The sequence below is a fragment of the Ambystoma mexicanum genome, chromosome 8, assembly GCF_040938575.1.
Source record: "Ambystoma mexicanum isolate Mex_15411 chromosome 8, UKY_AmexF1_1, whole genome shotgun sequence".
Classification (NCBI taxonomy): Eukaryota; Metazoa; Chordata; class Amphibia; order Caudata; family Ambystomatidae; genus Ambystoma; species Ambystoma mexicanum.
In genome coordinates, this window is record NC_090929.1 from 1,026,672,206 (window position 1) to 1,026,695,189 (window position 22,984).

The 22,984-nt window shown below is 44.6% G+C and overlaps 1 protein-coding gene across 2 annotated transcripts in view; it reads right to left on the reverse strand.

Annotated features, from left to right (window-relative positions):
• DUSP13B (dual specificity phosphatase 13B) overlaps positions 1–15,775 on the reverse strand; it is a 582,782-nt gene extending 567,007 nt beyond the window's left edge. Inside the window, exon 1 of one of the 2 annotated variants that reach the window (XM_069610969.1) lies at positions 15,654–15,775. The gene's annotated coding sequence lies outside the window, so the exon portion shown is untranslated. The remainder of the gene's footprint in view (positions 1–15,653) is intronic. The other variant, XM_069610970.1, reaches the window with a different exon arrangement.
• Positions 15,776–22,984: the final 7,209 nt, after the last annotated feature.

Sequence of the window (22,984 nt, forward strand, 5' to 3'; positions counted from 1 at the left end):
GTGCTGGTGCATCCGGCCTCCCCATTCCCATTGAGTCCAATGGGACTCAAATGGGAATGGGGAGTAATAATTACTGGCACCCAGCAATGGGGATTTACCAGGTCCACCAGGGCTTTAATGCCCCTGTAAGTCCCCATTGCCGGGTGCCGATAAATTCATGATTTCACGGCTATCCCCAGGGTCATAATTACCCTTCGTTTTCTCATTGTTCTTGTTGGAATAGGGTTAGATGGTAACCCCTCTGCACCCTTGAAAGCCACCATCTTGCAGCTTGGATGCTCCCTACACAACCTTCCCTGCAGCTCTTTGCCTGCATCCTGTGATACAGATGTTCTTCTGAAAGGCTGAAAAGTGAACTGCTTTGTTATTCTCCATGTTTTTCTATTTCCTGTTGAACGACTTCTGGGTAATTTGGCGAATTTCAGTGCTTTCCTTTGGGTGTCCAGTTGCTTGGACGTCCAGACCATAGGGCAGGCAGAGCTAAATGGAGGAGTTCATTTCTTAATCTATGGGGCTCAATCAGAGCCTGCCAGTCCACAAACAACGGTGCTGGTAAGCTTACTGGCACAGTTGTTTCCGGACTGCCATATTACAACTTTGTGGGCGGGTGCTGTCCCGCCTGGAAGGTCAGAACTGCCGGGCGGAACAGCACCCGCCCGCAGAGTTTTCACAGAAGCACCAGCACTGTTATTAACGGTGCCGGGGCTTCCTTGGTCCCCACTCCCAAAGAGTCCTATAGCACTATAGGACTCTATGGGAATGGGGACTAAGAATTTACCGTCGCCTGACTTTCTGGTTGTAATCCCCCGGTGTCACCAGCAAGGCAGGCGCCGGTAAATCATTACGGGTCTGGTGGCAAACTGCCGGTAGAACTGGCACGGTTACCGCAGGACTCGTAATGACCCCCTATCTCTTTCGATATCCCCATGTCGCTCCCAGTCTTTTGGTTGAATTGATCCCACATTTCTTTGCATTCTTCCTCCTGTTTTCTCTCACTTGCTTTAGTGTGGAGACTGTTTCCTTCAGTCTCAGGTTGGCATGTCAGCCAGACGTTGGAATCACATTGGAGGTCAAACGTAGGCCAGGTCCTCTCTGAGTTACACAGCCTTAACCATGCAGGAAGCCATGCCACAGTTTCCAGAGGCATATTTCTTGGCATCTTGCCACCTCCCTGTCTCAGAGTCCTGACTCTGCTGCCCATCAGCACACTCTTACCCTCCTAGACATCTTGTCACATGCTCGTACATAAGGGATCTTCTCCTAGTCACTTTCTCTCCTCCCTGTAGGATTATTTTTCCTCACTTACACCTCCTCAATGCTCTGCCACATGTTTGTTCCTCCTCCTCCCCAGGCTTGCTGTCTCCTCAGGGTCTGATATGACCTTTCTTCCAAACTCCTTCCTCTAAGTTTCCTCCTCCTTCCGCTTAGTCGTCTCCCTGGCCTTTTGTTCACACCTCACCACCAGCTCTCTTTGCATGAGGTTACCCTCCCCCTCCAACATCCTCATCAAGTGTATCTTCTCCTCCTCCTTGGACGTCACCTCCACATGCTGTTCCGCCTCTACGCTCCTTTTTCCCTCCTCCTCATTTCAATTCAGGTACCTCCTATCCCTCTTATCCTTCTCTCCTCTCCTTTCACCCTGCTCCTCACACCTAATGTATTGCCTTTCCTCCTCTCCTCTCTTTTCACCTTCCTCCATCCTTCTGCTAAAGCACTTCCTCTTTACCGCTCCACTTCTTTCACCTTCCTCCTACAGTCTTCTAACCTCTCATCTCCAAACTCCTGTGACCTTCTCTCTCTTCTTGCTCTCTTCTCCAACTATCCCCATAACTCACTGAACAGCTCAGTTTATATTGCAATTCGGCTCCTACCTGTGGGACAATTTTTTCCTAAGCCAGTACATCTGTGACTACAATTAGTGGGCAAACGTAATTGGTTGACTAATGTAGTTTTATGTGCTTTAACTGTGAAACCCAAAGGTCTGCAGGATACCAGTATTACATGGAGTGAGCTTCCAAAATGCTTGTCTGCCATTTTGAATCTGACATGCCCAGTCCACATACCAGTATAGTGCCCACTCCCACACCACTGGTCCTCTGCAGCGGTCCATGGAACGCTTCACTGTGCTACCAGGTTCTGCACGTAAGCCTCTCAACACGGAGTACACGTTGGAACTGAATCAGTCTTTCAATACATCATTTTTGTGGGTTTGATTGATTTTATTCGAGCATCCATCAGCACCATCCTGCATGTTAGACTTTAGCAAATCCCTTAAAGGAACAGCCGCTTTCATTCTCGTATTATGACGATTGTAATTGTAATTGTTTATTTGTAAAGCTCTTATACACAAGTGAAGTGCTTCAAAGTGCTTCAAGGTGGGAAGTGAACATGGGAATACAGTCGTCATTGTTAGACCTTGAAGATTCTGAAGGATCAACAACAATAGTTAGCATACTATGCCAGAGGCAAATCCACTAGTGAAGAGTTTAATAAAGAGTGAGTTGAGAAAGGGGGAGGGGGGAGGTGGAGAGGAACATACAGATCAATAAACTACAGTCCTGGCAACATTTCAGATTGCTTGGTGGTTGGTCATCGAATGCGCCTGCATGAGTATTTCAAGCACAACCAAGCTAGCGAGTGGAGACAGAGGGAGGACCGGACAGACAAACTTGCAAGGCCTAGAGCATTCAGGTGAAGGTCTTGCAGGTGCGCAGAACGGGATGTGCCAGTGAGGAGGAGGGGGACAAGTGTGCCATGCCCAACAGGGGTCTGGGTTAAGTGCAGAGAGGTTGCCCTCTCATGGAGCATATTGCAGTAGTGCCAGGCAGATTTCAGAGGCCCAGAGACAAGTGCAGGACTGGCGGGGCAGCCTTAGACCTTGGGACTGGTGAGGCTGTGGAGGTGCACCAGGCGACCAGTCACCTAACTGAGCAGGTTGGAGAAGAGAAGGAAAGGAGGGAAAGAAGCAAAGAGAAAGGAGGTTAGCAGGGGAGAGAAAGAGGAAGAGAAGAGGTCGTTTTTGAGGAATTTCCAGAACCGAAGGAGGTCCAGCTCAAGACGGAGCAGGATCCCCTTCCAAATTAGCAGGGCTATATGGGGTTGGCCAGGGGACACTCCCACACTGCTGCCAGGCCCTCCATCACTTAGGGTGTTGGTACCCAGCCTCTTCGGCCACCCTATCCATCCACAAAAACACAGATAGGGGACTTTGCCACAGAAGGTCTCACAAACTTGTATTATTTGTAGATGATGTTATCCTCACGTTGACAGACCCAAAGACCACTATTACCCCACTTGTGAAAGGCCTTGAGTGGTTTCCCGAGGTGCCAGAATTAAATGTTTCCCCGTTGTGAAGTCAATACACCATTTTGCTGGTCATAGACACAATAAAATATTTAGGCCTTTATGTGACAAGGAAGAATTCGAGTTTTACTCAGCCAATTTTCCCCCCTTATTGTGTAAAGTTAGGTAAGACCTAGAATACGGGTGCAAACAATCTATATCTTGGTCTGGAAGAAAAGCTCCAGTTAAAATGGATATCCTGCAACATCTTATGTTCGGCTTCCACCTGCTTTCTATTGTCATCCCAGAAAAGAACACTTGAACTGCTAAAACAGGAAGTGGTGGCGTTCATTTGCAAGGGTTCACTACACACAATGTCCAAAGCCACTTTGTTCTGGTCTAAGGATTGTGGGGGTTTGGCTTGTCCTCACTTCACTACATACTTTCAGGTAGCAAAGCTTATGACCCAATTAGACTGGTGAAACCCTCACTCGCCTAAAAAATGAAAGGGGATTAGAAGTCAATAACAGGACGCCCTTTGTTATACATGGTTTGTTTGTTGAGATACGAGAACGCTCGCCTTGAAACACCTGTGTATAGGCGCGTTATAAATGCCATATCATATCATATATCATATCATATCATGAGCTTGCTGTGATGCAAGTAACAGTAAGGGTATGGGATTGGTTGCCCTGATCAACCCATATTATTCCTTTCCTGGGCCGACCGCATCAATCCATGACAATATACATTATTTCTCTGAAGCATATACTATGAATGGGTTCTGCAGATCAAGATGGAGTGTCACTTCAACTTGCAACATTTCAATGAGGGATTGATCAGAACGTTCGAGCATTGGAAGGTGATGTTTGAGTTAGACAAAGGAGAGCGTCTTCATTTGTTTCAGTTGTCACTGAGTAATGTGTACAGCTATGAGGACAGGGAATACTTAGGCCTAAAATGTAATTATATATATATATATATATATATATATATATATATATATATATATATATATATATATATATATATATATATATTATTTTTTTAAGCAAAAAACTTTAGCTGCAGGGACGTTAAGGTGAGATCTTAATGCAATAAAACCCCTGAATTTCAGCTGAAGCCACCTTATCTTTGCACCACCTATTGCCCAGCCTATGACCACAGTGATGACATCACTGGTGACATCACTAATGACATCACTAATGACATTTATGACATAAACATAGTCAATGTATACAAAAATTGGATACTATTTAACGATTACTTTTACTTTGTACAGTATGTGTTTTACTTCATTTTACCATGTACATCGCTTACAAAAGACACACAGAAAGAAATATACATCTATGTACACGTTTTCAAACAAATGTTGAATTTTAAAACTTCATTCCTTTTCTATACATATATAAATTTAGAGTAATAATCTTTTTTTTTCAATACCCTTGAATGGAAATCTTAAAATATATCCTAATACAAAGTTGTTCCTTGTTTTAAAGCACTTCTCATGTCATTTAGAAAATGATACATGTACACATTTTCCTTACAATAAAACAATTGAGTATTTATATATGTTTTAAACCACTTCTCGTGTCATTTAGAAAATGATACGTGTACACATTTTCCTTACAATAAAACAGTTGATTATTTTCATATGTTTATTTTAAAACATAGTAAATAATTAGGGTTTAACGTGTGTCTCTTTCAATGTATTTCTATTAATTTATTTTTGTAAACGTATGTACAGATTATATTATAGTGAACATTTCGTAGATATATTTGGCACAAACAGGCACATTCTAAGCAGTGTACTATTTATAATTCAGATATGATCTTTTACCAAAGTAAAACAGAGGAAAGCTCCACAAGTAGTGATATGATGCATGTGTGGTTGTTTAATAATTTAAACAATGTACTCATTATTATGAACTATTCTAAAATGCTAATATCATAGATGTAGAAACATAAGAGTGGTCTAAATATGGGCAAATACCTAGAGTGATCTTATGTCTGATGCAATTAGGTAAATAATCATTGATGGCATATATGATGTTATTAGCGATGTCACGTGTGATGCCACATGTGATGTCATCAGTGATGTCATCTGTGATGTCAACATTTTGGTCATAGGCTGTGCAACAGAGGGCACGATGTGAACATGGCTTCAGCTGAATTTCAGGCGTTTTGTTGATTTAAGTACTCACCTTAACGTCCCTGCAACTAAAGTTTGTTCCTTGAATTTCAAGGGTTTTGTTATTCCATAGATTTTTTCTGCACATGGCCAGTGGCCAAGGCCTTTGACCGTTCCCACTGTCCATTTTACAAAACTACCAGATCACTAGCCATGGTCTTTGCCCATGGCCAGTGGGCACGCCCACTCTATATTTTAAAACACTTGAAGCCCATCGCTCAAAGACGTTCATCAATCACAAACTGATTTTGACATGTTTTAACAGTGGTATTGTTATATATAAAAGATTGCAGGCTTTCAGAACTGACAATGTTTTTAGGCCATTAGCAGTGAGATTACATTTTTTGCCAAGAATCACACTTATTGGTTAAGCAGCATGCTACAAGCCCCTTGTTTTATGGCCTGTCTCTTGGTGACTGTTATGATACATCGCACGACCCTAACTAACCACATTTAAGCAGCACTGAAAAGGGAATAAAATGACTGGCTGCAAGAATAACATATGGCCATGTACGTTTGCCCCCATACCGAAAATTAAAAGCTGGCACCCGTGAATATATGCGCAGTAAGTGAACATACAACTTAAAGTAAAATATACAAATTTAGTTCAATTCACCTTCCCCTTGGAAGAAAGTGTGCAAGACAAAATAGCATTGGACTTTAAAAAAAAGTAATGAACACCAGAAAAAAAAAACCTTAGAGAGGGAACGTTCCAATAAATATGCTGGCAAAGTATAAAGGTGCTCGCCTTTTAAACCCAGCAATCTGTCATAAAATATTCCCTGGAAAACAAAATCCAAATACAAAACATATACTTGTGGTCTTGTGGGTAAGCTTCTGCACTATACTGGGAACATGACAACCTGAGCAAAATCCTGGTAGCCAAATACTTGAGCAAGCTTGCCAACCTCAGAAAAACCAAGGGGTTGCGACCGCCTTCTGAAAAAACATTTACGTTGTCCACCCACATGTGTTCTTTACTTGTGCCATGAAAAGCAGCCATGATTAGGGACAAATAACAGCACCATTGTCCAGGATTGCAAACTCTCTTGCCACATCGTGGGCATATACTCATGACTGACTTGCCCTCTCATAATTTCCCCTCCTCACCCCATGTCTGGCTTTCAACATCACTTTGCTTTATAAAGAAACTATGTTAGGCAAAAGTGAAAAAGGCCTCAAGGCAACGCTTCATCCTAAAGTTGTTTAGGACCCGGTTCCAATCCGTCCAATGGTTTGGGCTGTGCGGACCGGCAAAAATTCACCTTTTTTGTCTATGGGACAATTAATAGGAAGTAGGCTGCAACTTGTTTTGGTGTTTTTTTGGTTTTCTTAATAACTTTTTCTTTTTTTACCAAATCTTTACCAAACTTTGCAGTCGTGGGGAGTTGGGGAGGTGGTGCGCATCTAATTGACTTTACAATTTCGGCCAAATCCGCCACACAAGTCAAAAGTTATTAGTAATTCATTTTTTTAGGCACCTATGGGATTTTGACTCACCTTAACCATAGGGCGGCGACCGCTGCCGTATAAAATATATATATGTAGTCTCTCTATACATAGCACAGGGATCATGGTAAAGAATTATATGTCTAGTCAAGACTTTGACTTTGGGCTAAGAAGGCACCCGCTTGTGTTTGCCAAACCCAGCAGGCTTACTTTTTTTTTTTTTTTATATATCCCCAGCAGGCTTACTAAATGTTGTCCAGTTACTATCTCTCCCCCAGAGTGCCCCAAATACTTTTTTGTGAGACAAAACAGGTCTGTGTTTGCGCATGGCCAGTGGGGCAGGCACTTTTCTCCATCTTCGGTTGAGTTGCCCGAAGTTGAATAGGTTTTGGGATGGAATGGTCACCGCTATTAGATCAGGTATAGGCCTTTGAATCCCGAAGTTCTGTGAAGTCTGTTTATTGGGGTGGGGCCAGTCAAAGGTATAAATGCTTTAGGTCCAGAGAGTAGTGAAATGATCACTAAGGCTTTGTTCATTGCACAGCTAACTATTGCATCCCATTGGGCACCTGCTTATGTTCCCGATACAAATGACTGGTTACCAAAAAGGTAGGGACTTTTACTGCCTAAAAAGACAACTTTTGCTTTGAATAATATTCTTTTGAATTTCTTTCAAACTTGGCGTTCCTTTCTGTATTTAAAAAAAAAATGATTTCTCATGCCTAACCATGTTGAGAGCCTTTGCTCTGACCCGCCCTGTGATCTGGTAACATGGGCCCTTCAGAGGACAGATGTTGGGTTATCTTCATTCTGATGTACTCTGGCTTTGATGCAGTTCAGAAATTCTCAAGATGGAAGGTAACAAAAGTGGGTGGGTGGGAGGTTTTATGTAAGGGATTGTTACATTGTGTCAGTTTGCATTGCCAGGTATTTGTTCTTCTGATTTTCATGTATTTCTTCATTTAAGACTGCTGTTAAACTCAATAAAAACACCTTTTTGCTGCATGGAAATCTCACGGAGGGTTACAACGAAACACACTAATGAGATGGAGGAGGAATGCATGGCGGAGATCTTATCTCCTCTCCATGCCCTTCCTGTGCCTCCTCACAGCTAGAAAATGGGGTGGAGAGAAAAATCAAGGCGTAAAAGCACTATGCCTTGCTTTAACGCCCTGACATACCACTGCACCCTATTTAAAATGAGGGTCTATGTGTGATCTTTGTCTTTGTATGTAACGCATCATTACTAAACGGTCATACTTGCCAAGCGCTTAACCTTAATTTCATCAGAATACGCACATATTAAAAGTTCTCAATAAGGGGGGGGCGCTGTTGCGCACGAGAAGGAATGGCTGCTCTCGTGTGAGCTCCGGCGACGTCCAGGGCCGAAATGCCACTATAACAATCTTTTCCGATCCGGTTCTCACTGAAAACAGCGAGAAACGTGCTGAAATACACCCGGACTGGGCATGCAGAGTTTGGAGGCAGATAGTGGCAGGATAGCAGAGCTGCAGCGGATTCGAGCTCCCACGCGAGGCGAGAGGGACAGGCCGGAGCCACACCGCAGATTGGGGGGAGGAGCCCGGCGCCAACCAGCGCGAGAGACGGCAGAGGGCTGCACGGCCCGGCAGCACCTGGAGTGAGCCGTGTGCGCTCCGGGTTCCGTAGAGCGTCTGCAGACCCCCCAGATACACTCCAGTGGGTGCCAGAGGGGAGCGAGACTCGGAAGAGACGAGATCCAGAGTTGAGAAAGTAGGAGAGGGGATACGTATGCCGCTGCGCCCCAGGGCGGCGTCCGGTCCCTTGGACGCTCAGCAAGCCACCATAGACACTTGGAGGGACCCGGAGGGTGAGGGGGGAAACCCATGCCGCCCCACGGGGGATCGGGCCGTGTTCCCACTGCGGCGGAGAACACTAGTGAGCCGGGGGGGCGCAGAAGGATACTCCCCCCCCATGACCATCTAAGCAACCCTCAGCTCCGGGCCTGGCTAACAACCCCCTCTGGCATAGGGTTGGGGCCTCGCCCTGCACCACCACCATACAACAGACCACCACCGGCAAAACACATTACAACGAACCAACGCCGCAACATAGCACCGCATGCTGGCCTGGCTGGGGGGAATTACACAGGCACCAAGTAAATCCCCTTTATCATGCAATCCCCAGACGCAGGGGTGCCAGTGTACCCCTGGTTCCACCAGAAGTAGGCAATAAGGGACAAATGAGTGGACACTGAGAGACGCCCATGGGGAAGAAGGACCCACACATAGGCAATTGAGGACCCCACAGAGTGCACCTAGCATCCAGGCGGCAAGTGGAACATAGGGTCAACGACCCACTAAGATTCAAAGATCTGGGAGGCACTGGGACACTCTCCACAACTTACGGTCACAGCACCCATTGAAACTCGGCAAGCAAGAAACTTGTTTTAAGGGGAAAAGGCGCACGAGAAACATAAATCCATGGCACAGAGGAGATATGTAATTACCAAAAGACTAGCTTAAGCGCACAACTCGGCAACAATGAACCAACCCCTAAGTAATTAAAGTAATTATAGAAGATCCACACAAAGGCATGAGGCAGACAGCAAGAGGGGGCCTGAATAAAGGAACTGAAAACACGAATTGAACAGATACTTGTAGGTGCCAGAGCCAGCTCTCAGATAACAAACTAAATACCTCCATAAGACCAGCTTCAACTGCCACTCAGCTCTCACCAGGTACAGGAAACACGTAAAAGAAAACTGCTGGGACTGTTACTAGGCTACACCTCCTCAGAAGAGACAATGCCCAAGGGCTTTGGTCCTAAGAAAGGAAGAGGAGCTATGGAAAAATACACAACTGCAATAAGGAAAGACACGGAACAAGAGATGTCTGAGGAAATATCCACACAGGAGCAACCGGCTGCCTCAGCACCAATGATGGACCTTCAGGCGGTCTTTCTGGCCATGCAACAAGGCTTCTCTGCCCTCAACGAAAAACTGGACTGGATAACAGCAAATGTGGCTTCCGTCAAAACACAACTGGATAAGACTACATCGCGCATGACAGAGGCGGAGATGAGAATATCGGGCACAGAAGATGCTCTAGAGGCCTTGAAGAGCACAATTTCCACAATGGCAATAGAACTGGGGACGGTGAAGACCAAATGCAGAGATTTGGAGGCTAGATCCCAACGGAACAACATCCGCATAGTCGGAGGAGGCTAGATCCCAGCAAACAACATCCGCATAGTCGGAGTACCTTTGGAAGCATTGAAAGGGTCAATGGAAAAGGCAGTAGAAGACCTTATGCGAAATCTCCTGGTAGATCCTGGATGGTCGGCACTCGCCCCAAAGCCAAAACCTGGTGCATACCCTAGACCTATCATAGCACGAATGATAAACTATAGAGACAGAGACCTTATATTGAAAACTGCCAGAGAAAAACAAGAACTGAGATGGGAAGCCAACACCTTACGTATCTTTCCGGACTTCACACTGGCGGTACAACAAGAAAGGAGACTCTTCGCGGGGGTCAAGAAACTGCTCCGTGAATGACAAGTGCAATACGCCATGCTATACCTGTCGAGACTAAAAATACAACATCAGAATAAAACCTACTTTTTTACGTTCCCAGAGGAGGCGGCGAACTTCGTTGAAACACATATCCCGGCTTCTCCCGGGCAGCCCAGAACCAATAGAGACTCTTGAAACCCTGAAATCATAAAATAACAAGCAAGTAAATGATAAAGAATGGACCTGCGAAAGCGAAGGCCTCCGTCGGGTGCCCCACATAGGGGATGAACATGAGTTACTCTGCAAAACAAGCTGCTGAGCTCAACCCCACATGTGACAATATGAGTGAGAGCAACAACGTAGAACCGGTCACACTGCAAAGGGCCAATGATGGCATGGGCACTGGAAGTTGATACAGTCCCCCCGGTAGCAGGTGCACAAGAAGTTGATGGGAGGGGAGGGGGGATTTAACGGGCATAGTTGAAGTTCGGGAAACTATGAGGGAGGGGGGAGGGGAGAGGGCTCAGGTTGGGTTTGTTGGGGTTTAGTCATGGGACGAAAGGTATTAAAACAAAAAGCGCACAGGTACCTAGCACTACCGTCATTGAGTATACAATTGAAATAAACCGTCATGCATACTATTACAATTACTTCATAGACAATAGCTAAACCAGGCACGGACAACATAAAAATTCTGATCTGGAATGTATGTGGCTTAGGATCCCAGATCAAGAAAAGAAAGATACTAGCATATATTAACAGGCAGAGCCCCAAAATAATATTAATGCAATAAACACACTTAGGGCCTCAGCAAGTGGGATAACTGGTGCCGAATTGGGGGACACATCAATATTACACAACATATTCTAAACGGGCGAGAGGGGCGGCGACACTAATACATAAAACTCTGCCATTTACCTGTATCAAATCTGAATGTGACCCAGAGGGTAGATATGTATTGCTCAATGGCACCCTCTATGACAGGGAGATAGTCCTACTTAATATATACGGTCCGAACATGGACGACCCAGACTTCTACTCCACATTATTTGAGAAATTGGCGAGCTACCCCACGGCCTATCTGATATGTGGTGGGGATTTTAACACCATCCTTGATGTTAACTTAGATCGCACATCAACACAACCAAGAACATTGACCAAGGCAGTACAGAAAATACTCATCCATATGTCCGACCTAAACCTAAAAGATGCATGTAGAACAATAAACCCTTTAAAAAGGGAATATACATACTACTCCACGACATGCACTCAAGAATAGATCTATGGATGGTAGATAACGAAGTACTGTCCTGGGTTGCTGGTGCCCACATTCACCCCACAACATAGTCAGATCATTCGCCAATACAGCTAACATTGCAGATTCCTGATACTACGGTAAACAGGCCTCCATGGAAATTTAAACCCGTGGCCCTCCAGGACCAGATCTACAAAAATACGATGACAAAGCAAATACAGGAATACTTTGACATCAATGAGGACCCTGTTACTAGTCAAGCAATATTATGGCAGGCATTTAAGATCTGCATAAGAGGCAACTCAATATCCGCTGAATGCGGAGTCCTCAAAGACATCCGGAGAAGACTGGCGCGCTTAGAGGCACTAATAGCCTCCTTACAGTTCCAGTATTCACACACCGCATTATCACAACTGAGTTCAGAGATTAAGACTAAACTAGATGAATATAAAGAAGCGGCGGATCAAGAGATCCGTTACTTCGACAAACCAGCCGTGGCACGTCGATATGGGAAGAGTGAACGTCCGGGGCGGCTACTGGCAAGAACAGTAAGGGGTGAAAGAGGCTCGACAATTATACCATGCATAAAACTACCGGATGGCACAGTAGCCACGGACAACAGTAAGGTAAAGGAAAGAGTCTATGAATTCTATAAAAATGATACTCCCTCAGTGTAATACAACTGAGGAGGAGATAGACCAATACCTCTCCCAAATACATACGATGCTATTGGCTGACGCCACAAAAGAGTCCCTAGAGAGTCCGATCACTGAGGTGGAGATAGCGGAGGCAATTAAAACACTACCTAAAGGGAAAGCCCCTGGTACTGACAGCCTTGGGGTGGAATTTTATAAAGAATTCAGTCACCTCTTAGTACCCAGACTGTATGCAGTGTGGATGGAAGCCTTAAATAAAGGGGAACTGCCCAAAACCACGAGGGAGGTGGTAATCACATTAGTGCTTAAACCAAGGAAACCCCCAGAGGAATGCGGATCGTACAGGCCGCTGTCACTACTAAATACTGACGCGGTACATGAAGACCAAGCAGGGTTTATTGTGGGCAGATCCACAGCAACGAACATCAGAAGATGCCACAAAATCCTGGCCACGGTACCCCCCCCCCCCGAAACACAAGGGATAGCGGTATCTCTCGATATGCAAAAAGCATTTGACACAGTCTTCTGGCCCTTCCTATTTGGAGTAATAAGAAATTATAGATTTGTCCCCAATATCATCAAATGGATACAAATATTATATGCACGACCCTATGCCAAGATAAGAGTCAATGGCACTTTAACAGACATACTTCAACTACTTGGGGGCACCTGACAGGGCTGCCCATTGTCACCCTTACTATTCGCTCTAGTGATAGAGCTCCTAGCCAACATCCTTAGGGCACGCTACAGTGCATATGGGCTTTGGCTGGAGGGCAAGCTACAGATTATAACTCTATACGCTGATGATATTTTACTCTATCTACGGAACCCAGATCGCACATTGGGCAAGGTCCTGGCAGAAGTTAAAAAGTTCGGGGACTACTCCGGCCTAAGACTAAACCCCAACAAATCGGAGTTTTTCCCACTCACAAAAAACACAGCAGAGCCCCAAGACTTACATGGTCTCATTTGGAGCCCGATGCATATATTGTACCTTGGAGCATATGTAGCTAGAACAGCCCAACTGTCCCGTGCCTTGAACTACAGCACGTTAGCTGACACCCTGTGTGCAAAGATGAAACGCTGAAGGGCCCTCCCCATCTCATTGATGGGAAGGATAGCCTTAATCAAAATGATAATATTACCAAAACTGTTCTATTTGTTCAATACAGTGCCGGTCTGGCTGGGCAGCGCTCTGTTTGCTAAAATGAAAAGTGCCTGTGTCGAGTTTGTGTGGGTAGTGCATCCCAGGCTAAGTTGGAGGACATTAACTGATACATATCCAAGGGGAGGGTTGATGGCACCGGACTCAGAGCTTTACTACTTAGCAGCACAGGCGCATTATGCCGCCCAATGGGCCACAAACTTTCTCAACCCAGAGAGCCCACCACCGGATCTGAGGGCACGAGAAGCAATAATAGCACTGCACAAAATGACCAGATCAACCCCCAAACACTATAACTCCATAGATCCCACACAGGTAACGACGCCAGCCTGGGCCAAAATTGTCAAGATATTTCAAATGGACAGGTTATAACACCCGAGTATGCCGATCTGGGGGGACCCCCAAACACCATTCACCCTAGATGGGGAGGTGGCCATGCATTGGAGTTCTAGAGGCATCACTCAATGGGCACAATTATTCCCTGATAAGCTCTTTGTGACATGGGAAGATATCAAGGATATAGTGGGAAATACAAACACACACAAGCAACAATATAGGCGAGTGAAGGCTGCCGTACAAAAAGCATGTCCCACCTTCCCAAAAGAACCTGAGATAAACATGGGGTTTGGATATATGTTTACAGGGGGGACACAGAAAGTCACAGCCTCTGCACTATATAAAGTTATAGTTCAAACACGCCCAGCAGGGAACAACACAGCCAGAAACAAGTGAGAACAGGACCTGGGGCAACAATAGAGGACCACGAATGGATCCAGATCTGTGAATTGACCAAACAAATATCTTGCAACTCCAGATGCAAACTAATACATTATAAAATAGTTCACAGGACACATTATACCCCTTTGAAGCTCAAACAAATCTATCCCGCAACACCGGGAACCTGTCTGAGATGCCACGATGAAGACGCAAATATATATCATATGCTCTGGGCATGTATCAAGCTGAGAGACTACTGGGCAGAGGTTTGTACAGCTCTGGATGATATGGCAGATCAGCCTGTGGAGTGGACACCACGATGGTGCCTGTTGGGCGCGGTGGGAAAAATGAACCCGTCATGGCGAAAACTCTTAAACCTGAGCCTGTTAATAGCCAAAAGAGCAATATTAATGAGGTGGAAAAATGTAACTCCACCAACCAAAGTGGACTGGGACAGAGATATGCTATGGACAAATGACACAGAAGAGTTATGCATAGACTCGGTGCTCCCCTCTTCCAAACCTAGAAATATATGGGCCAGGTACAAACAATATCTGGCAGACAAAGCTGAGCTTGAAAACTCAGACTCAGAAACGGAGTAATTGTGTACAATGTAATGATGGAAATTTGATCATATATATATGTATATTCTGTAACTGTGTGCAACAATAAATAAAGTTTTTTTTAAAAAGTTCTCAATAAGGCTTCTCAAGAACAGCAGCAGCCTACCTCAAGCAATTATCAACACCTATTCTTACGTGGCTGTAGGCGCTGAGGCTATTATGTCCTCTAACAATATTATGAATCAAAGAACAACAAACACTAAAGAATTGTTAACATTGACAAATACAAAGTAATTAGCGTTATTACTTAAGAACCTTTTATAAACATTTTGTAAGTATCCAGAGGGCCGCTCTTTGAGGGACAACACTTTGATTACAGAATCCACCTGTGCTAGTCAGGAGTGCAAAATGTAATGCGAGGCAGTGTTATGCTGCTGACCCCCGAGGCCAACCGGCCTAAGCATCTGGGAGAGTGCACATCCATAGCAGCAGCAGCAGCAGCAGCAGCTTCTTTAGCTGTTAAGCAGACATTACACACAATTCACTTTGGCCAAAGCAGAGAAAGCCCCAACGTTCTACAACAGTCTGTCACAGTGCCCTCTCTGTTCCTACGGCAGATGACCACATTACCATCAGTCCCCCAAAATCAAGATCAACTGAACTTACAAAAGGCTCCCTCTTATACACAGATTCGTATTTTGTATTTGAGATTTATTCAAGAGATCATGGTAAGTAAACTCCATTGGACATGGTTAAAATAGGGAACATATAAGTAATACAGTCTATCTGAACGTTGGCATCAGCGTTGACTTTCTTGTTCAAGTAGCAGTGTCACCTGATTGCCAGCCAGCACATTGTTCGTTTTCCTTGTCCACTTACCTCGTCGTGGATCCGAGTGTTTATACCGGTTTATTCGATGTTAAATACTGAACACTCCTAAACTCGCTGCACAGCAGAGTGCTCTCCAGCAAGGACATTCGACGCTGTTCGATGTCTATTTTTAAATGTATTAAATGTAATTTTAACTCACTGTTGCCTGCCCCGCGGGATGTTGATTCTTTCGCTGATGTGATTGGCAGAATGCCAGCTCTACACACACAGGTTCATGGGCTGCGCGTGTGTAGGAGGAGAACGCTGAGGGGTGTTTGGTAAGTGATATGCAGCCACCGTGCACGTGTGTTTGTTTATGTCTATTATTTATATAATGACCACCACGGCCGAATGATAGGCATACTAGGAACGTGCCCAGTGGCGCCAATCTTAGGGGGCTCGCACAAGTTTAAGGTTGTAGCCCCTATGTATTTTTTTTTTACATTGCTGCTGCGACAGTTCTCCCTGTCTCAGCGTGCATAAACGTCCCTTTAACTATGGTCTCTGGGGCTGTTCAGGCTGTGACATTAACGAGGCCTTGGTGCAAATAAAAAAAGTGTCCCAAAAATGCACAAATGGCCATTAGTTACTCTTTTAACTAAATATTATTTTCGTAAGGGTGTCTTGTTTATCACATTTGTTGCAACTTGTGCATTTCAAAAGCACATTTGGCCAGTACCATTGGTCAAATTGTCAAAATTTTGGCCAAAGAACGGAAGCACCTTGCATGTTAGGTTAGCCCTTCGGGCATTGCACTATTGCCTTATAGGCCAGCACGATCCTGGTCCTGCTGCTGCAATGCAAAACCGCATATGGGTACAGCTGTTAAGACAAAAACGTGTGGAATGTCAGCAGCCATGCCATGGGAAAGAAAAAATGCCAAGTGGTTTACTTTGACTACACAACTGCTACTTGCTATGTGTAAGTGAACATTAAAAACAGTTAATGTATGAAAGTATGGAACTAAAAACGTGCTGTAATATTTACAGAAACAATGTCAATAAGATACCATCATTTACTTTAATCACATTATAAGCATTACAAGCTACAATGAAAGGGTTTCCCAAAGTCTTGACACTTAGCGGCCCAAGATTTAATTTGACACTGATGAACACACTGCACCCAGGATGCCAAATTGTGCTCTGAGTGAATGCATTACTACGAATATCACCCCTTACAGAGACACTGATCCCTTGCTATACACTGCAGAGTTGCTTATTCTTCAGATCACTGTCCTCAGACATGTCAATTGAGTCTCCGGCATTCCCAACACAACTTATTACAATGTAACTGTGTATCACTCATTCCCCATCACTGGCTACAACACCATTATTGTTCATCGTTATGTTATTGTTCATTATATGCTGACTGCATCTGAACTTCCCCTGGCATGAAAATATCACCGATGAAGAAAAAGAAGAAGGATTAGACGAGATTACAAAATAGCCAGCTCTCCAGGAGAAGACATAAGGCTAGGCTGATGGTCTGGGCACGTAGTGAGAACGATAGTGAATTCCAGAGTTGGGTGCGCAAGCCAAGAAGCCCATCCAGTCTTTGCTTTACACGATCAAGGGTTCATCAGGAGAAGCTCAAAATGTCATCTTAGTGTTTGAGGTGAAAGATATTTGGAGAGCTTGGCTTTAAAGGGGGGGGGGGGGGTCAAAATCATGCTAGGCTTGAACAAAGCACATAACCTTGACATGGAGGCAACAGATGATGGGAAGCCAGTGGAGACGCGTCAGGGGGGAGGGCGATATGTTCATAGTGGTTTAGCCCCAAGAGAAGAGGTGTTTCTGCATTTGATATGTTAAAGAAATAAAAATAAATATTACTATTAAAAAAGTATCACAGTGAGTAAATCAAACATTATATTCCTTTGATAATAAAAAAGAAAATTATGTTATAAAGAAATGGCACCTAAAGCAAACTTGCATTGAAAACATGCAATATGAAAGATTACATTTGGAAACAATAATCTACTGTTATGTGCTAATTACAGAGATAAAAATGCATAGGACGGTTGTTAATGGTGTAGACTTTTTGAATACAATCAAATGAGAATAGGGTGTACATTGAGTGTAAATCAATAGAAAGTGGCCTAGCAGAGAACATTTACCCTCAGAAAACAATAGTAAAAGTTGACTAACCGTTGAGCAGATGAGCTGACACAGCAAGCAACGTAAAAAGTGGAGAGCTGGCGATATCCGTTGTCAATCGCACAGATGTTTTCTTGTTAGCTCCCACAGTGTTTATAAAGGATTACAGAAGTGGGTGTGTATGTTAATGTCTGATGTTTTCGTTCACACCCACCAGGTCTCTATGACAATGTTTGACCTCTTTAATCCTGCCACTGCAGCCCCCTTGCAAGCGCACACCCACATGTACAAACTCATTGATAGCGGACTGGGATGGATGTGGATGAGGCGAGCACAATAAGCGCTGCACACAGTCAAAGGACACAGACATATGTAGATTGTAGGGATGGTGTCTTAAAAGGGGGGTCTGGAGACACCGGGTCTGGGATGGCCATGTGGCCAAGGGTCTCCATAAGAAAGAACCCTTTCTGGTGAACATTATATTCAGTCCCTTGAGTGTTTTCCCATCCTCCCAGGCCCTTTGCGAGCGCACGCCCACAGGTGTGAACTGTCATTCATAGCGGAGGTGGATGGATGTGGATTAGGTGAGCTCAATAGGTCATGAACACAGTCAAAGGACGCAGACATATATTGATTGCAGGGACAGGGTCTTCAAAGGGGAGTCTGGAGACACCGGGTCTGGGGTGGCTATGTGGCTAAGGGTCCCCATAAGAAAGAACCCTTTCTGGTGTACATTGTATTCGGTCCCTTGAGTGTTTTCCCATCCTCGCAGCCCCCTTGCGAGCGCACGCCCACAGGTGTGAACTGTCATTGATAGCGGAGGTGGATGGATGTGGATTAGGTGAGCTCAATAGGTTCTGAACACAGTCAAAGGAAGCAGACATATATTGATTGCAGGGACAGGGTCTTCAAAGGGGAGTCTGGAGACACAGAGTCTGGGGTGGTCACGTTGATAAGGGTCCCCATGCAAAAGAACCCTTTGTGGTGTACACAGTATTCGCAAAGCCACCTTAAGCACTTTTGGGGCCCTGGGCACTGACATCTTTGCAGCCCCTTCCACCAAACCAAAGGAATTAAGGGATCAAGAATACTGGTTGCGCCCCACCCGTCACGCTCACAACCTATAATTTGATATGCTGTCTCACAGCATAATAAGAAAGTTTACTCACTGTATGACCCTGGCCCTTTTCATTCTTGCTGTAATCAGAATGATAAACAAGTAGCATTTGAAGACCAACATTAGCAGTCTACAAAGGGGTTACTGTTCTAGTACACACAGGATACTTTTTATCAATAACATCCAGGAAGGTAGATGTAGTATTAATGCAGGACCATATGTAAAAGGTACATGTAACCCATAATAGACAGAGAACTTAGCTGCCTCGCAGAATGTAAAAGTGCTCATGCATGGATAGAGACCACCAATCGGAAGGGAGGAGAACGCTACACATACCGTAGCATGGATAGTGGAGGCAGATTAGAAACTACCAGGAAGGTGTCTTTATCCAGACAAACTGAGATTAGAAGTGGGATATGGTTTTCAAATAGTGTTGCCATTAGATATCAAAGGAACAAATGCCTGTGGTGTGCGATATGAATATGCTCACTATTAACACAGTGAAACCATGAATAAGGCTTTTATGAAGATCATACCAACAAACAATAGTGGGAACCTCCAAACCCCGACACCTAGAGGTAAAGCAATACATATGAAACAGGTGGTGGTTATCTTTTGTCTGGAGTGAACCATTATTACTGAACATTGGAAGTGTTGTTTACATTTCCATTATACAGAATTTGTATCTGTTTGTTTTCCTTTGATCACATTAATTGTTATTCTTGAAAGTGTAATTTTTATCTTAACAATGGAACAGTTGTTGCATTTGCTTCACATTTCCTTTAAAAAAATGTAAATGTACTATTTTTAGAGCTGTATTAGTTTGAATGAATGTATGAATGTCTGCTATATAGGATGTTTTTTATAAAATGAACTAATTAAAGATTTTTTACAATTTATAACAAAATAAAATGAATTTTTGATGTAATATCCTTTGCCTTGTTCTTCAGTTGCTCTCGTGTTTCCGGCACCACCACCTGTTTCATATATTTTTATGAAGATCATACCATGAGAAGGAAATCACTCGGAAGGGCTTACAATTTTGAAAGGTTCAGGGACTGGCAATATTGAGAGGTTCGGCAATACAATATTAAATGAGATGCCCAGGATCACACATTGGTTAAGGGGTGAAGGGGGGAAGCTGGGATTTGTGTCAACTCTACAATTTCTGCATTTGAACACTTTCTTTTCCAGTTCTTACCATGAACTAAAACAATCTAATTCTATTTTTTTAAAAAACAGACTTGGAAAGTACATAAATCACATCACCAAATATGACAACTTTTAAACAAAATATGATAGAAGGTTGTTATGCAAAATGGGAATGATTCTAGCTTCATTCTCCCATCATCAAGGGAATTATATAAGAACCAGCATACCAATCGATGCAATTTTACACATTTAATCTGGGTTTGTCTTTTGTATTTTGAAGTTTTAAATACTTCCAAAACAATGGCTTGTGGCATTTTCATTTATAAACATGCATAAAAACCTTTGACTTTTACCAAAAGGCAAACTGTTTTTTATGTCAAACAAGCAGACCTTAAAATATGCTTGCCTGAGGCCTGCAACATATGGTCCGCTCTATTCGGTCTAGCAACCCTTCCATCCAAATGGCCTATATAAAAAGAAAGATCAAGTAATGGGCTAAACGATACCAGCAGCAGGCAAGAAGACAAACCTCACAGAAGACAGCACAATAATGTAAGATGATTATATGATTTGATCAGGATCACTGTATCCTCTGCTGGCAAATCCAGGATACAAACATGAACGTGGTCGTTCCATAGTCTTGAATTTTGAAACTTATTCACCTCTTGGACTAACTGTTTATGCCATCGTTGGAGCTAATTGCCTAGGTTTTACAACACCCCATCTGAACAAACCAATTTCTAGACCTTCACCATACGGATGATATGTTAGTTTTTTTAGCAACCCCTATCTGGTATAGGTACAATGCAAAACCAAGTACATATGCAGGCAGATTTATAAACTTCAGACATAGGAAAGGCTCAGCCAGCCTTGCTGGAATGTGATATTCTAATTTTGCATATGACCACATATCTCTGCAATGGGTGCTTCACACACTGAGCTAACTTCTGAACCATTCTGGCACTCAATTTATCAATATGCATTTCACCATTGCCTATTGCACATGATCAACATAATTCCCACAGGAAGGAAATAATGCTACAGAGTTGTGCCATAAGGAACACACAAACTATGTATACCACAGTGAACACAGAAAGCAATACATGATGAATTGATCAAGGCAGAATGCACTTGCCAAAACAGAATGGCAATGGGTTTAGAGCCTGAGCAGCATCCCGTAAAATATCCTGGCGTGTGCTATTTAATACTGGTGAACAATGGAATTTGACTTCTTCTGATCAGCTGGCCATGTGCGGCCCCCTCCAAAGTGGGGTCCCTGGGCAAGTGCCCCTTTTGCACTCCCATAAAAACGTCTCTGATCTTATTCACATTGGCCTTAATAGTCCCAGTAGTCGTGCTGGGAATTAATCAAGAGCGTGCCCAGAACAGCTCTGTTCACCATAGTGAGGTATTTGCCTCAACCAGAAATTGATATTAGGAGCAGGATGAATGCAGCTCATGCACAGATTTAGTAAAGTATAACTGGGAGTCAAAGTACACTCCTGTGCATTTTACACAAGCAACAGAAATAGAACAACCTGCAATCACAAATTGTCTTATCAAGCATCCATCTTCCTTAACCTAGGTGCAGAGCTGACAATAAGTAGCTTGGTCTTGTTATTATTTAACACAAGTGAATTGGCCGCCATCCAAAATTGAACCAAGGAATAGGTCTCATTGGTCGCCTGTAAGTCATGGTCATGATCACCCGACAGTTCCAATAATATTTGCGTATCATCTCGTAATTTGTGTACATGATGCCAGCATTATCCAAAAGGTCAAAGAGAGGTCTGGTGTTTACATTAAAAAGGGTTGGGGACAAACATGATCCCTGCAGGACGTCCCAATTAAGTTCGACAGGGCATACTTGGGCATCACCCCAGGCGACTCTTACCGACTGGGGTCCCAGAAAGGACACAGGGAGTAATTCATAGAATTCGGCGCAAAGGCAGCACACGCGGCTGGCGCACAGTGTGCGTGTACGGCAGTCTGCGCCATTCGCGTGCGCCAAAACCTATTTCGGCGCACAGCGTATTCATGGATTTCAACATCCATAACCAGCCGTGGCGCAGCGACCCTGCAGCAGCGCCAGTTATGCCCTCAACCCCGCCCTGTGCGCCATAAACATTGCAAAAATCCAGTACATGGCGCAAAGGCCAGTGGACCAGCATACAGTCCCCCAACCACGAACACATGTGTAAAATTCCCTGCGCACCCCTCAGAAAACATATACCCCTCTCGCGCTAGCGAAAACACGTGTGAAACTCCCCGCGCACCCCTCAGAATACACGTACCCGTCTCACGCTTACGTAAACGCGCGTGAAACTCCCCGCGCACCCCTTCAGAACACACGCACCCCTCTCACGCTAGCAAAAACACGTGTGAAACTCCCCGCGCACCCCTCAGAATACACGTACCCGTCTCACGCTTACGTAAACGCGCGTGAAACTCCCCGCGCACCCCTTCAGAACACACGTACCCCTCTCACGCTAGCGAAAACGCACGTGAAACTCCCCACGCACCCCTCAGAATACACGTACCCCTCTCGCGCTAGCGGAAAAGCATGGGAAAAGTCCCCCCTGTGCCTGTGGGGCATGCACTTGGGTGATGGGCTACCTGTAGGGCATGGGGAGGGTGGATGGGCTGCATGCGTGCATTCTGAGGGTTGCGCGTGCGGTTTTACATGCGTTTTCACTAGGGGTGCGCGTATTCTGAGGGGTGCGCAGGGAGTTACACACATGATTTGGCAGTGTGGGCCCTCCCTGGTGTGTCCCTACTCCCCTCCCCATGCCCTGCAGGCAGCCCACTCCACATGGAAGCACCCTACACCCCTGGGCATGCCCCACAGGCAGCTCATCACCCCTGGGCATGCCCCGCAGCCAGCCCGCATGGCACCATGCACCTGGGAGCCCTGGCACATGTTCCCCAACCCCGCCCCCAGTGATGGGCACCTGCCTGCAGGCCCCGACTCATGT